This window comes from Mytilus galloprovincialis, chromosome 6, assembly GCF_965363235.1.
Source record: "Mytilus galloprovincialis chromosome 6, xbMytGall1.hap1.1, whole genome shotgun sequence".
Taxonomy (NCBI): Eukaryota; Metazoa; Mollusca; class Bivalvia; order Mytilida; family Mytilidae; genus Mytilus; species Mytilus galloprovincialis.
Window position 1 is genome coordinate 73223790 of NC_134843.1, and position 12106 is coordinate 73235895.

Consider the following 12106-nt stretch of genomic DNA (forward strand, 5'->3'; position numbering starts at 1 on the left):
CTTATCACAATGTTCGCATTTCATTTGTAAGGCGCAATTGTGTAGATCAAATACCGCAAAGGAAAAATAATCAAATAGACAGCCTTTTCATCGAAAATCCCGTGCAATTCAACTGATTTCATGCTGAAACATTCAATTAAGTGAAACTTGATGTTTTGTCAACCCGAGTACCGTTACTGTAAGAATTTTCATAATTGCGAGAGAAAAAAAAGTTTATTATCTCATAAACGATCATTTCACCGAAAGAAAAAAAAAATCAATTCGCATCACGGGAGCAATTTTACATACAATATTTTTCCTTTTCATAAAAGTGTACTGCAAGGGCATATGATATCTGCTTAGTCATTTTTAGTGTTACTCCTGATTGCAGTTGCGCTATTAGGAAAAAATACTGCGGTAACAATTTAAAGCATTACTTACTGTTCTAGCAGCAACTGTAGGTCTATATTTGGGAACTTTGATCGCATTGCTTATTCGATATTATAAGGAGCTTCACTTGCGTACAATTCACTCAGTTTCAGGCAAAATTTCAATTTGGTGTAATAAAAATAAGACTAGTGCGGGTGGGGTTCGAACCCACGCGGACATACGTCCATTGGAACTTAAGTCCAACGCCTTAACCACTCGGCCACCACACTGTTACAGATGGGGATCTCAAATGGTTACATGAATCTATAGCTACTTATCACAATGTTCGCATTTCATTTGTAAGGCGCAATTGTGTAGATCAAATACCGCATAGGAAAAATAATCAAATAGACAGCCTTTTCATCGAAAATCCCGTGCAATTCAACTGATTTCATGCTGAAACATTCAATTAAGTGAAACTTGATGTTTTGTCAACCCGAGTACCGTTACTGTAAGAATTTTCATAATTGCGAGAGAAAAAAAAGTTTATTATCTCATAAACGATCATTTCACCGAAAGAAAAAAAAATCAATTCGCATCACGGGAGCAATTTTACATACAATATTTTTCCTTTTCATAAAAGTGTACTGCAAGGGCATATGATATCTGCTTAGTCATTTTTAGTGTTACTCCTGATTGCAGTTGCGCTATTAGGAAAAAATACTGCGGTAACAATTTAAAGCATTACTTACTGTTCTAGCAGCAACTGTAGGTCTATATTTGGGAACTTTGATCGCATTGCTTATTCGATATTATAAGGAGCTTCACTTGCGTACAATTCACTCAGTTTCAGGCAAAATTTCAATTTGGTGTAATAAAAATAAGACTAGTGCGGGTGGGGTTCGAACCCACGCGGACATACGTCCATTGGAACTTAAGTCCAACGCCTTAACCACTCGGCCACCACACTGTTACAGATGGGGATCTTACATGGTTACATGAATCTATAGCTACTTATCACAATGTTCGCATTTCATTTGTAAGGCGCAATTGTGTAGATCAAATACCGCAAAGGAAAAATAATCAAATAGACAGCCTTTTCATCGAAAATCCCGTGCAATTCAACTGATTTCATGCTGAAACATTCAATTAAGTGAAACTTGATGTTTTGTCAACCCGAGTACCGTTACTGTAAGAATTTTCATAATTGCGAGAGAAAAAAAAGTTTATTATCTCATAAACGATCATTTCACCGAAAGAAAAAAAAAATCAATTCGCATCACGGGAGCAATTTTACATACAATATTTTTCCTTTTCATAAAAGTGTACTGCAAGGGCATATGATATCTGCTTAGTCATTTTTAGTGTTACTCCTGATTGCAGTTGCGCTATTAGGAAAAAATACTGCGGTAACAATTTAAAGCATTACTTACTGTTCTAGCAGCAACTGTAGGTCTATATTTAGGAACTTTGATCGCATTGCTTATTCGATATTATAAGGAGCTTCACTTGCGTACAATTCACTCAGTTTCAGGCAAAATTTCAATTTGGTGTAATAAAAATAAGACTAGTGCGGGTGGGGTTCGAACCCACGCGGACATACGTCCATTGGAACTTAAGTCCAACGCCTTAACCACTCGGCCACCACACTGTTTCAGATGGGGATCTTAAATGGTCACATGAATCTATAGCTACTTATCACAATGTTCGCATTTCATTTGTAAGGCGCAATTGTGTAGATCAAATACCGCAAAGGAAAAATAATCAAATAGACAGCCTTTTCATCGAAAATCCCGTGCAATTCAACTGATTTCATGCTGAAACATTCAATTAAGTGAAACTTGATGTTTTGTCAACCCGAGTACCGTTACTGTAAGAATTTTCATAATTGCGAGAGAAAAAAAAGTTTATTATCTCATAAACGATCATTTCACCGAAAGAAAAAAAAAAATCAATTCGCATCACGGGAGCAATTTTACATACAATATTTTTCCTTTTCATAAAAGTGTACTGCAAGGGCATATGATATCTGCTTAGTCATTTTTAGTGTTACTCCTGATTGCAGTTGCGCTATTAGGAAAAAATACTGCGGTAACAATTTAAAGCATTACTTACTGTTCTAGCAGCAACTGTAGGTCTATATTTGGGAACTTTGATCGCATTGCTTATTCGATATTATAAGGAGCTTCACTTGCGTACAATTCACTCAGTTTCAGGCAAAATTTCAATTTGGTGTAATAAAAATAAGACTAGTGCGGGTGGGGTTCGAACCCACGCGGACATACGTCCATTGGAACTTAAGTCCAACGCCTTAACCACTCGGCCACCACACTGTTACAGATGGGGATCTTAAATGGTTACATGAATCTATAGCTACTTATCACAATGTTCGCATTTCATTTGTAAGGCGCAATTGTGTAGATCAAATACCGCAAAGGAAAAATAATCAAATAGACAGCCTTTTCATCGAAAATCCCGTGCAATTCAACTGATTTCATGCTGAAACATTCAATTAAGTGAAACTTGATGTTTTGTCAACCCGAGTACCGTTACTGTAAGAATTTTCATAATTGCGAGAGAAAAAAAAGTTTATTATCTCATAAACGATCATTTCACCGAAAGAAAAAAAAAATCAATTCGCATCACGGGAGCAATTTTACATACAATATTTTTCCTTTTCATAAAAGTGTACTGCAAGGGCATATGATATCTGCTTAGTCATTTTTAGTGTTACTCCTGATTGCAGTTGCGCTATTAGGAAAAAATACTGCGGTAACAATTTAAAGCATTACTTACTGTTCTAGCAGCAACTGTAGGTCTATATTTGGGAACTTTGATCGCATTGCTTATTCGATATTATAAGGAGCTTCACTTGCGTACAATTCACTCAGTTTCAGGCAAAATTTCAATTTGGTGTAATAAAAATAAGACTAGTGCGGGTGGGGTTCGAACCCACGCGGACATACGTCCATTGGAACTTAAGTCCAACGCCTTAACCACTCGGCCACCACACTGTTACAGATGGGGATCTTAAATGGTTACATGAATCTATAGCTACTTATCACAATGTTCGCATTTCATTTGTAAGGCGCAATTGTGTAGATCAAATACCGCAAAGGAAAAATAATCAAATAGACAGCCTTTTCATCGAAAATCCCGTGCAATTCAACTGATTTCATGCTGAAACATTCAATTAAGTGAAACTTGATGTTTTGTCAACCCGAGTACCGTTACTGTAAGAATTTTCATAATTGCGAGAGAAAAAAAAGTTTATTATCTCATAAACGATCATTTCACCGAAAGAAAAAAAAAATCAATTCGCATCACGGGAGCAATTTTACATACAATATTTTTCCTTTTCATAAAAGTGTACTGCAAGGGCATATGATATCTGCTTAGTCATTTTTAGTGTTACTCCTGATTGCAGTTGCGCTATTAGGAAAAAATACTGCGGTAACAATTTAAAGCATTACTTACTGTTCTAGCAGCAACTGTAGGTCTATATTTGGGAACTTTGATCGCATTGCTTATTCGATATTATAAGGAGCTTCACTTGCGTACAATTCACTCAGTTTCAGGCAAAATTTCAATTTGGTGTAATAAAAATAAGACTAGTGCGGGTGGGGTTCGAACCCACGCGGACATACGTCCATTGGAACTTAAGTCCAACGCCTTAACCACTCGGCCACCACACTGTTTCAGATGGGGATCTTAAATGGTTACATGAATCTATAGCTACTTATCACAATGTTCGCATTTCATTTGTAAGGCGCAATTGTGTAGATCAAATACCGCAAAGGAAAAATAATCAAATAGACAGCCTTTTCATCGAAAATCCCGTGCAATTCAACTGATTTCATGCTGAAACATTCAATTAAGTGAAACTTGATGTTTTGTCAACCCGAGTACCGTTACTGTAAGAATTTTCATAATTGCGAGAGAAAAAAAAGTTTATTATCTCATAAACGATCATTTCACCGAAAGAAAAAAAAAATCAATTCGCATCACGGGAGCAATTTTACATACAATATTTTTCCTTTTCATAAAAGTGTACTGCAAGGGCATATGATATCTGCTTAGTCATTTTTAGTGTTACTCCTGATTGCAGTTGCGCTATTAGGAAAAAATACTGCGGTAACAATTTAAAGCATTACTTACTGTTCTAGCAGCAACTGTAGGTCTATATTTGGGAACTTTGATCGCATTGCTTATTCGATATTATAAGGAGCTTCACTTGCGTACAATTCACTCAGTTTCAGGCAAAATTTCAATTTGGTGTAATAAAAATAAGACTAGTGCGGGTGGGGTTCGAACCCACGCGGACATACGTCCATTGGAACTTAAGTCCAACGCCTTAACCACTCGGCCACCACACTGTTTCAGATGGGGATCTTAAATGGTTACATGAATCTATAGCTACTTATCACAATGTTCGCATTTCATTTGTAAGGCGCAATTGTGTAGATCAAATACCGCAAAGGAAAAATAATCAAATAGACAGCCTTTTCATCGAAAATCCCGTGCAATTCAACTGATTTCATGCTGAAACATTCAATTAAGTGAAACTTGATGTTTTGTCAACCCGAGTACCGTTACTGTAAGAATTTTCATAATTGCGAGAGAAAAAAAAGTTTATTATCTCATAAACGATCATTTCACCGAAAGAAAAAAAAAATCAATTCGCATCACGGGAGCAATTTTACATACAATATTTTTCCTTTTCATAAAAGTGTACTGCAAGGGCATATGATATCTGCTTAGTCATTTTTAGTGTTACTCCTGATTGCAGTTGCGCTATTAGGAAAAAATACTGCGGTAACAATTTAAAGCATTACTTACTGTTCTAGCAGCAACTGTAGGTCTATATTTGGGAACTTTGATCGCATTGCTTATTCGATATTATAAGGAGCTTCACTTGCGTACAATTCACTCAGTTTCAGGCAAAATTTCAATTTGGTGTAATAAAAATAAGACTAGTGCGGGTGGGGTTCGAACCCACGCGGACATACGTCCATTGGAACTTAAGTCCAACGCCTTAACCACTCGGCCACCACACTGTTACAGATGGGGATCTTAAATGGTTACATGAATCTATAGCTACTTATCACAATGTTCGCATTTCATTTGTAAGGCGCAATTGTGTAGATCAAATACCGCATAGGAAAAATAATCAAATAGACAGCCTTTTCATCGAAAATCCCGTGCAATTCAACTGATTTCATGCTGAAACATTCAATTAAGTGAAACTTGATGTTTTGTCAACCCGAGTACCGTTACTGTAAGAATTTTCATAATTGCGAGAGAAAAAAAAGTTTATTATCTCATAAACGATCATTTCACCGAAAGAAAAAAAAATCAATTCGCATCACGGGAGCAATTTTACATACAATATTTTTCCTTTTCATAAAAGTGTACTGCAAGGGCATATGATATCTGCTTAGTCATTTTTAGTGTTACTCCTGATTGCAGTTGCGCTATTAGGAAAAAATACTGCGGTAACAATTTAAAGCATTACTTACTGTTCTAGCAGCAACTGTAGGTCTATATTTGGGAACTTTGATCGCATTGCTTATTCGATATTATAAGGAGCTTCACTTGCGTACAATTCACTCAGTTTCAGGCAAAATTTCAATTTGGTGTAATAAAAATAAGACTAGTGCGGGTGGGGTTCGAACCCACGCGGACATACGTCCATTGGAACTTAAGTCCAACGCCTTAACCACTCGGCCACCACACTGTTACAGATGGGGATCTTAAATGGTTACATGAATCTATAGCTACTTATCACAATGTTCGCATTTCATTTGTAAGGCGCAATTGTGTAGATCAAATACCGCAAAGGAAAAATAATCAAATAGACAGCCTTTTCATCGAAAATCCCGTGCAATTCAACTGATTTCATGCTGAAACATTCAATTAAGTGAAACTTGATGTTTTGTCAACCCGAGTACCGTTACTGTAAGAATTTTCATAATTGCGAGAGAAAAAAAAGTTTATTATCTCATAAACGATCATTTCACCGAAAGAAAAAAAAAATCAATTCGCATCACGGGAGCAATTTTACATACAATATTTTTCCTTTTCATAAAAGTGTACTGCAAGGGCATATGATATCTGCTTAGTCATTTTTAGTGTTACTCCTGATTGCAGTTGCGCTATTAGGAAAAAATACTGCGGTAACAATTTAAAGCATTACTTACTGTTCTAGCAGCAACTGTAGGTCTATATTTGGGAACTTTGATCGCATTGCTTATTCGATATTATAAGGAGCTTCACTTGCGTACAATTCACTCAGTTTCAGGCAAAATTTCAATTTGGTGTAATAAAAATAAGACTAGTGCGGGTGGGGTTCGAACCCACGCGGACATACGTCCATTGGAACTTAAGTCCAACGCCTTAACCACTCGGCCACCACACTGTTACAGATGGGGATCTTAAATGGTTACATGAATCTATAGCTACTTATCACAATGTTCGCATTTCATTTGTAAGGCGCAATTGTGTAGATCAAATACCGCAAAGGAAAAATAATCAAATAGACAGCCTTTTCATCGAAAATCCCGTGCAATTCAACTGATTTCATGCTGAAACATTCAATTAAGTGAAACTTGATGTTTTGTCAACCCGAGTACCGTTACTGTAAGAATTTTCATAATTGCGAGAGAAAAAAAAGTTTATTATCTCATAAACGATCATTTCACCGAAAGAAAAAAAAAATCAATTCGCATCACGGGAGCAATTTTACATACAATATTTTTCCTTTTCATAAAAGTGTACTGCAAGGGCATATGATATCTGCTTAGTCATTTTTAGTGTTACTCCTGATTGCAGTTGCGCTATTAGGAAAAAATACTGCGGTAACAATTTAAAGCATTACTTACTGTTCTAGCAGCAACTGTAGGTCTATATTTAGGAACTTTGATCGCATTGCTTATTCGATATTATAAGGAGCTTCACTTGCGTACAATTCACTCAGTTTCAGGCAAAATTTCAATTTGGTGTAATAAAAATAAGACTAGTGCGGGTGGGGTTCGAACCCACGCGGACATACGTCCATTGGAACTTAAGTCCAACGCCTTAACCACTCGGCCACCACACTGTTTCAGATGGGGATCTTAAATGGTCACATGAATCTATAGCTACTTATCACAATGTTCGCATTTCATTTGTAAGGCGCAATTGTGTAGATCAAATACCGCAAAGGAAAAATAATCAAATAGACAGCCTTTTCATCGAAAATCCCGTGCAATTCAACTGATTTCATGCTGAAACATTCAATTAAGTGAAACTTGATGTTTTGTCAACCCGAGTACCGTTACTGTAAGAATTTTCATAATTGCGAGAGAAAAAAAAGTTTATTATCTCATAAACGATCATTTCACCGAAAGAAAAAAAAAATCAATTCGCATCACGGGAGCAATTTTACATACAATATTTTTCCTTTTCATAAAAGTGTACTGCAAGGGCATATGATATCTGCTTAGTCATTTTTAGTGTTACTCCTGATTGCAGTTGCGCTATTAGGAAAAAATACTGCGGTAACAATTTAAAGCATTACTTACTGTTCTAGCAGCAACTGTAGGTCTATATTTGGGAACTTTGATCGCATTGCTTATTCGATATTATAAGGAGCTTCACTTGCGTACAATTCACTCAGTTTCAGGCAAAATTTCAATTTGGTGTAATAAAAATAAGACTAGTGCGGGTGGGGTTCGAACCCACGCGGACATACGTCCATTGGAACTTAAGTCCAACGCCTTAACCACTCGGCCACCACACTGTTACAGATGGGGATCTTAAATGGTTACATGAATCTATAGCTACTTATCACAATGTTCGCATTTCATTTGTAAGGCGCAATTGTGTAGATCAAATACCGCATAGGAAAAATAATCAAATAGACAGCCTTTTCATCGAAAATCCCGTGCAATTCAACTGATTTCATGCTGAAACATTCAATTAAGTGAAACTTGATGTTTTGTCAACCCGAGTACCGTTACTGTAAGAATTTTCATAATTGCGAGAGAAAAAAAAGTTTATTATCTCATAAACGATCATTTCACCGAAAGAAAAAAAAAATCAATTCGCATCACGGGAGCAATTTTACATACAATATTTTTCCTTTTCATAAAAGTGTACTGCAAGGGCATATGATATCTGCTTAGTCATTTTTAGTGTTACTCCTGATTGCAGTTGCGCTATTAGGAAAAAATACTGCGGTAACAATTTAAAGCATTACTTACTGTTCTAGCAGCAACTGTAGGTCTATATTTGGGAACTTTGATCGCATTGCTTATTCGATATTATAAGGAGCTTCACTTGCGTACAATTCACTCAGTTTCAGGCAAAATTTCAATTTGGTGTAATAAAAATAAGACTAGTGCGGGTGGGGTTCGAACCCACGCGGACATACGTCCATTGGAACTTAAGTCCAACGCCTTAACCACTCGGCCACCACACTGTTACAGATGGGGATCTTAAATGGTTACATGAATCTATAGCTACTTATCACAATGTTCGCATTTCATTTGTAAGGCGCAATTGTGTAGATCAAATACCGCATAGGAAAAATAATCAAATAGACAGCCTTTTCATCGAAAATCCCGTGCAATTCAACTGATTTCATGCTGAAACATTCAATTAAGTGAAACTTGATGTTTTGTCAACCCGAGTACCGTTACTGTAAGAATTTTCATAATTGCGAGAGAAAAAAAAGTTTATTATCTCATAAACGATCATTTCACCGAAAGAAAAAAAAAATCAATTCGCATCACGGGAGCAATTTTACATACAATATTTTTCCTTTTCATAAAAGTGTACTGCAAGGGCATATGATATCTGCTTAGTCATTTTTAGTGTTACTCCTGATTGCAGTTGCGCTATTAGGAAAAAATACTGCGGTAACAATTTAAAGCATTACTTACTGTTCTAGCAGCAACTGTAGGTCTATATTTGGGAACTTTGATCGCATTGCTTATTCGATATTATAAGGAGCTTCACTTGCGTACAATTCACTCAGTTTCAGGCAAAATTTCAATTTGGTGTAATAAAAATAAGACTAGTGCGGGTGGGGTTCGAACCCACGCGGACATACGTCCATTGGAACTTAAGTCCAACGCCTTAACCACTCGGCCACCACACTGTTACAGATGGGGATCTTAAATGGTTACATGAATCTATAGCTACTTATCACAATGTTCGCATTTCATTTGTAAGGCGCAATTGTGTAGATCAAATACCGCATAGGAAAAATAATCAAATAGACAGCCTTTTCATCGAAAATCCCGTGCAATTCAACTGATTTCATGCTGAAACATTCAATTAAGTGAAACTTGATGTTTTGTCAACCCGAGTACCGTTACTGTAAGAATTTTCATAATTGCGAGAGAAAAAAAAGTTTATTATCTCATAAACGATCATTTCACCGAAAGAAAAAAAAAATCAATTCGCATCACGGGAGCAATTTTACATACAATATTTTTCCTTTTCATAAAAGTGTACTGCAAGGGCATATGATATCTGCTTAGTCATTTTTAGTGTTACTCCTGATTGCAGTTGCGCTATTAGGAAAAAATACTGCGGTAACAATTTAAAGCATTACTTACTGTTCTAGCAGCAACTGTAGGTCTATATTTGGGAACTTTGATCGCATTGCTTATTCGATATTATAAGGAGCTTCACTTGCGTACAATTCACTCAGTTTCAGGCAAAATTTCAATTTGGTGTAATAAAAATAAGACTAGTGCGGGTGGGGTTCGAACCCACGCGGACATACGTCCATTGGAACTTAAGTCCAACGCCTTAACCACTCGGCCACCACACTGTTACAGATGGGGATCTTAAATGGTTACATGAATCTATAGCTACTTATCACAATGTTCGCATTTCATTTGTAAGGCGCAATTGTGTAGATCAAATACCGCAAAGGAAAAATAATCAAATAGACAGCCTTTTCATCGAAAATCCCGTGCAATTCAACTGATTTCATGCTGAAACATTCAATTAAGTGAAACTTGATGTTTTGTCAACCCGAGTACCGTTACTGTAAGAATTTTCATAATTGCGAGAGAAAAAAAAGTTTATTATCTCATAAACGATCATTTCACCGAAAGAAAAAAAAATCAATTCGCATCACGGGAGCAATTTTACATACAATATTTTTCCTTTTCATAAAAGTGTACTGCAAGGGCATATGATATCTGCTTAGTCATTTTTAGTGTTACTCCTGATTGCAGTTGCGCTATTAGGAAAAAATACTGCGGTAACAATTTAAAGCATTACTTACTGTTCTAGCAGCAACTGTAGGTCTATATTTGGGAACTTTGATCGCATTGCTTATTCGATATTATAAGGAGCTTCACTTGCGTACAATTCACTCAGTTTCAGGCAAAATTTCAATTTGGTGTAATAAAAATAAGACTAGTGCGGGTGGGGTTCGAACCCACGCGGACATACGTCCATTGGAACTTAAGTCCAACGCCTTAACCACTCGGCCACCACACTGTTACAGATGGGGATCTTAAATGGTTACATGAATCTATAGCTACTTATCACAATGTTCGCATTTCATTTGTAAGGCGCAATTGTGTAGATCAAATACCGCAAAGGAAAAATAATCAAATAGACAGCCTTTTCATCGAAAATCCCGTGCAATTCAACTGATTTCATGCTGAAACATTCAATTAAGTGAAACTTGATGTTTTGTCAACCCGAGTACCGTTACTGTAAGAATTTTCATAATTGCGAGAGAAAAAAAAGTTTATTATCTCATAAACGATCATTTCACCGAAAGAAAAAAAAAATCAATTCGCATCACGGGAGCAATTTTACATACAATATTTTTCCTTTTCATAAAAGTGTACTGCAAGGGCATATGATATCTGCTTAGTCATTTTTAGTGTTACTCCTGATTGCAGTTGCGCTATTAGGAAAAAATACTGCGGTAACAATTTAAAGCATTACTTACTGTTCTAGCAGCAACTGTAGGTCTATATTTGGGAACTTTGATCGCATTGCTTATTCGATATTATAAGGAGCTTCACTTGCGTACAATTCACTCAGTTTCAGGCAAAATTTCAATTTGGTGTAATAAAAATAAGACTAGTGCGGGTGGGGTTCGAACCCACGCGGACATACGTCCATTGGAACTTAAGTCCAACGCCTTAACCACTCGGCCACCACACTGTTACAGATGGGGATCTTAAATGGTTACATGAATCTATAGCTACTTATCACAATGTTCGCATTTCATTTGTAAGGCGCAATTGTGTAGATCAAATACCGCATAGGAAAAATAATCAAATAGACAGCCTTTTCATCGAAAATCCCGTGCAATTCAACTGATTTCATGCTGAAACATTCAATTAAGTGAAACTTGATGTTTTGTCAACCCGAGTACCGTTACTGTAAGAATTTTCATAATTGCGAGAGAAAAAAAAGTTTATTATCTCATAAACGATCATTTCACCGAAAGAAAAAAAAAATCAATTCGCATCACGGGAGCAATTTTACATACAATATTTTTCCTTTTCATAAAAGTGTACTGCAAGGGCATATGATATCTGCTTAGTCATTTTTAGTGTTACTCCTGATTGCAGTTGCGCTATTAGGAAAAAATACTGCGGTAACAATTTAAAGCATTACTTACTGTTCTAGCAGCAACTGTAGGTCTATATTTGGGAACTTTGATCGCATTGCTTATTCGATATTATAAGGAGCTTCACTTGCGTACAATTCACTCAGTTTCAGGCAAAATTTC

At 36.3% G+C, this 12106-nt stretch overlaps 17 non-coding genes across 17 annotated transcripts; all 17 read right to left on the reverse strand.

The window, feature by feature from the left end:
- Positions 1-555: 555 nt before the first annotated feature.
- Trnal-uaa (transfer RNA leucine (anticodon UAA)) lies at positions 556-638 on the reverse strand. The gene has a single exon. It is a non-coding gene; the product is annotated as a tRNA-Leu (tRNA).
- Positions 639-1235: 597 nt separating this feature from the next.
- Trnal-uaa (transfer RNA leucine (anticodon UAA)) lies at positions 1236-1318 on the reverse strand. Its single transcript has one exon. It is a non-coding gene; the product is annotated as a tRNA-Leu (tRNA).
- A 598-nt stretch (positions 1319-1916) lies between these two features.
- On the reverse strand, positions 1917-1999 carry Trnal-uaa (transfer RNA leucine (anticodon UAA)). The gene has a single exon. It is a non-coding gene; the product is annotated as a tRNA-Leu (tRNA).
- A 599-nt stretch (positions 2000-2598) lies between these two features.
- Positions 2599-2681, reverse strand: Trnal-uaa (transfer RNA leucine (anticodon UAA)). Its single transcript has one exon. It is a non-coding gene; the product is annotated as a tRNA-Leu (tRNA).
- Positions 2682-3279: 598 nt separating this feature from the next.
- On the reverse strand, positions 3280-3362 carry Trnal-uaa (transfer RNA leucine (anticodon UAA)). Its single transcript has one exon. It is a non-coding gene; the product is annotated as a tRNA-Leu (tRNA).
- A 598-nt stretch (positions 3363-3960) lies between these two features.
- Positions 3961-4043, reverse strand: Trnal-uaa (transfer RNA leucine (anticodon UAA)). Its single transcript has one exon. It is a non-coding gene; the product is annotated as a tRNA-Leu (tRNA).
- A 598-nt stretch (positions 4044-4641) lies between these two features.
- Positions 4642-4724, reverse strand: Trnal-uaa (transfer RNA leucine (anticodon UAA)). Its single transcript has one exon. It is a non-coding gene; the product is annotated as a tRNA-Leu (tRNA).
- Positions 4725-5322: 598 nt separating this feature from the next.
- Positions 5323-5405, reverse strand: Trnal-uaa (transfer RNA leucine (anticodon UAA)). The gene has a single exon. It is a non-coding gene; the product is annotated as a tRNA-Leu (tRNA).
- Positions 5406-6002: 597 nt separating this feature from the next.
- Trnal-uaa (transfer RNA leucine (anticodon UAA)) lies at positions 6003-6085 on the reverse strand. Its single transcript has one exon. It is a non-coding gene; the product is annotated as a tRNA-Leu (tRNA).
- Positions 6086-6683: 598 nt separating this feature from the next.
- Trnal-uaa (transfer RNA leucine (anticodon UAA)) lies at positions 6684-6766 on the reverse strand. The gene has a single exon. It is a non-coding gene; the product is annotated as a tRNA-Leu (tRNA).
- Positions 6767-7364: 598 nt separating this feature from the next.
- Trnal-uaa (transfer RNA leucine (anticodon UAA)) lies at positions 7365-7447 on the reverse strand. The gene has a single exon. It is a non-coding gene; the product is annotated as a tRNA-Leu (tRNA).
- A 598-nt stretch (positions 7448-8045) lies between these two features.
- Positions 8046-8128, reverse strand: Trnal-uaa (transfer RNA leucine (anticodon UAA)). Its single transcript has one exon. It is a non-coding gene; the product is annotated as a tRNA-Leu (tRNA).
- A 598-nt stretch (positions 8129-8726) lies between these two features.
- On the reverse strand, positions 8727-8809 carry Trnal-uaa (transfer RNA leucine (anticodon UAA)). Its single transcript has one exon. It is a non-coding gene; the product is annotated as a tRNA-Leu (tRNA).
- Positions 8810-9407: 598 nt separating this feature from the next.
- On the reverse strand, positions 9408-9490 carry Trnal-uaa (transfer RNA leucine (anticodon UAA)). The gene has a single exon. It is a non-coding gene; the product is annotated as a tRNA-Leu (tRNA).
- Positions 9491-10088: 598 nt separating this feature from the next.
- On the reverse strand, positions 10089-10171 carry Trnal-uaa (transfer RNA leucine (anticodon UAA)). The gene has a single exon. It is a non-coding gene; the product is annotated as a tRNA-Leu (tRNA).
- Positions 10172-10768: 597 nt separating this feature from the next.
- On the reverse strand, positions 10769-10851 carry Trnal-uaa (transfer RNA leucine (anticodon UAA)). Its single transcript has one exon. It is a non-coding gene; the product is annotated as a tRNA-Leu (tRNA).
- A 598-nt stretch (positions 10852-11449) lies between these two features.
- On the reverse strand, positions 11450-11532 carry Trnal-uaa (transfer RNA leucine (anticodon UAA)). The gene has a single exon. It is a non-coding gene; the product is annotated as a tRNA-Leu (tRNA).
- Between the last annotated feature and the right edge of the window lie 574 nt (positions 11533-12106).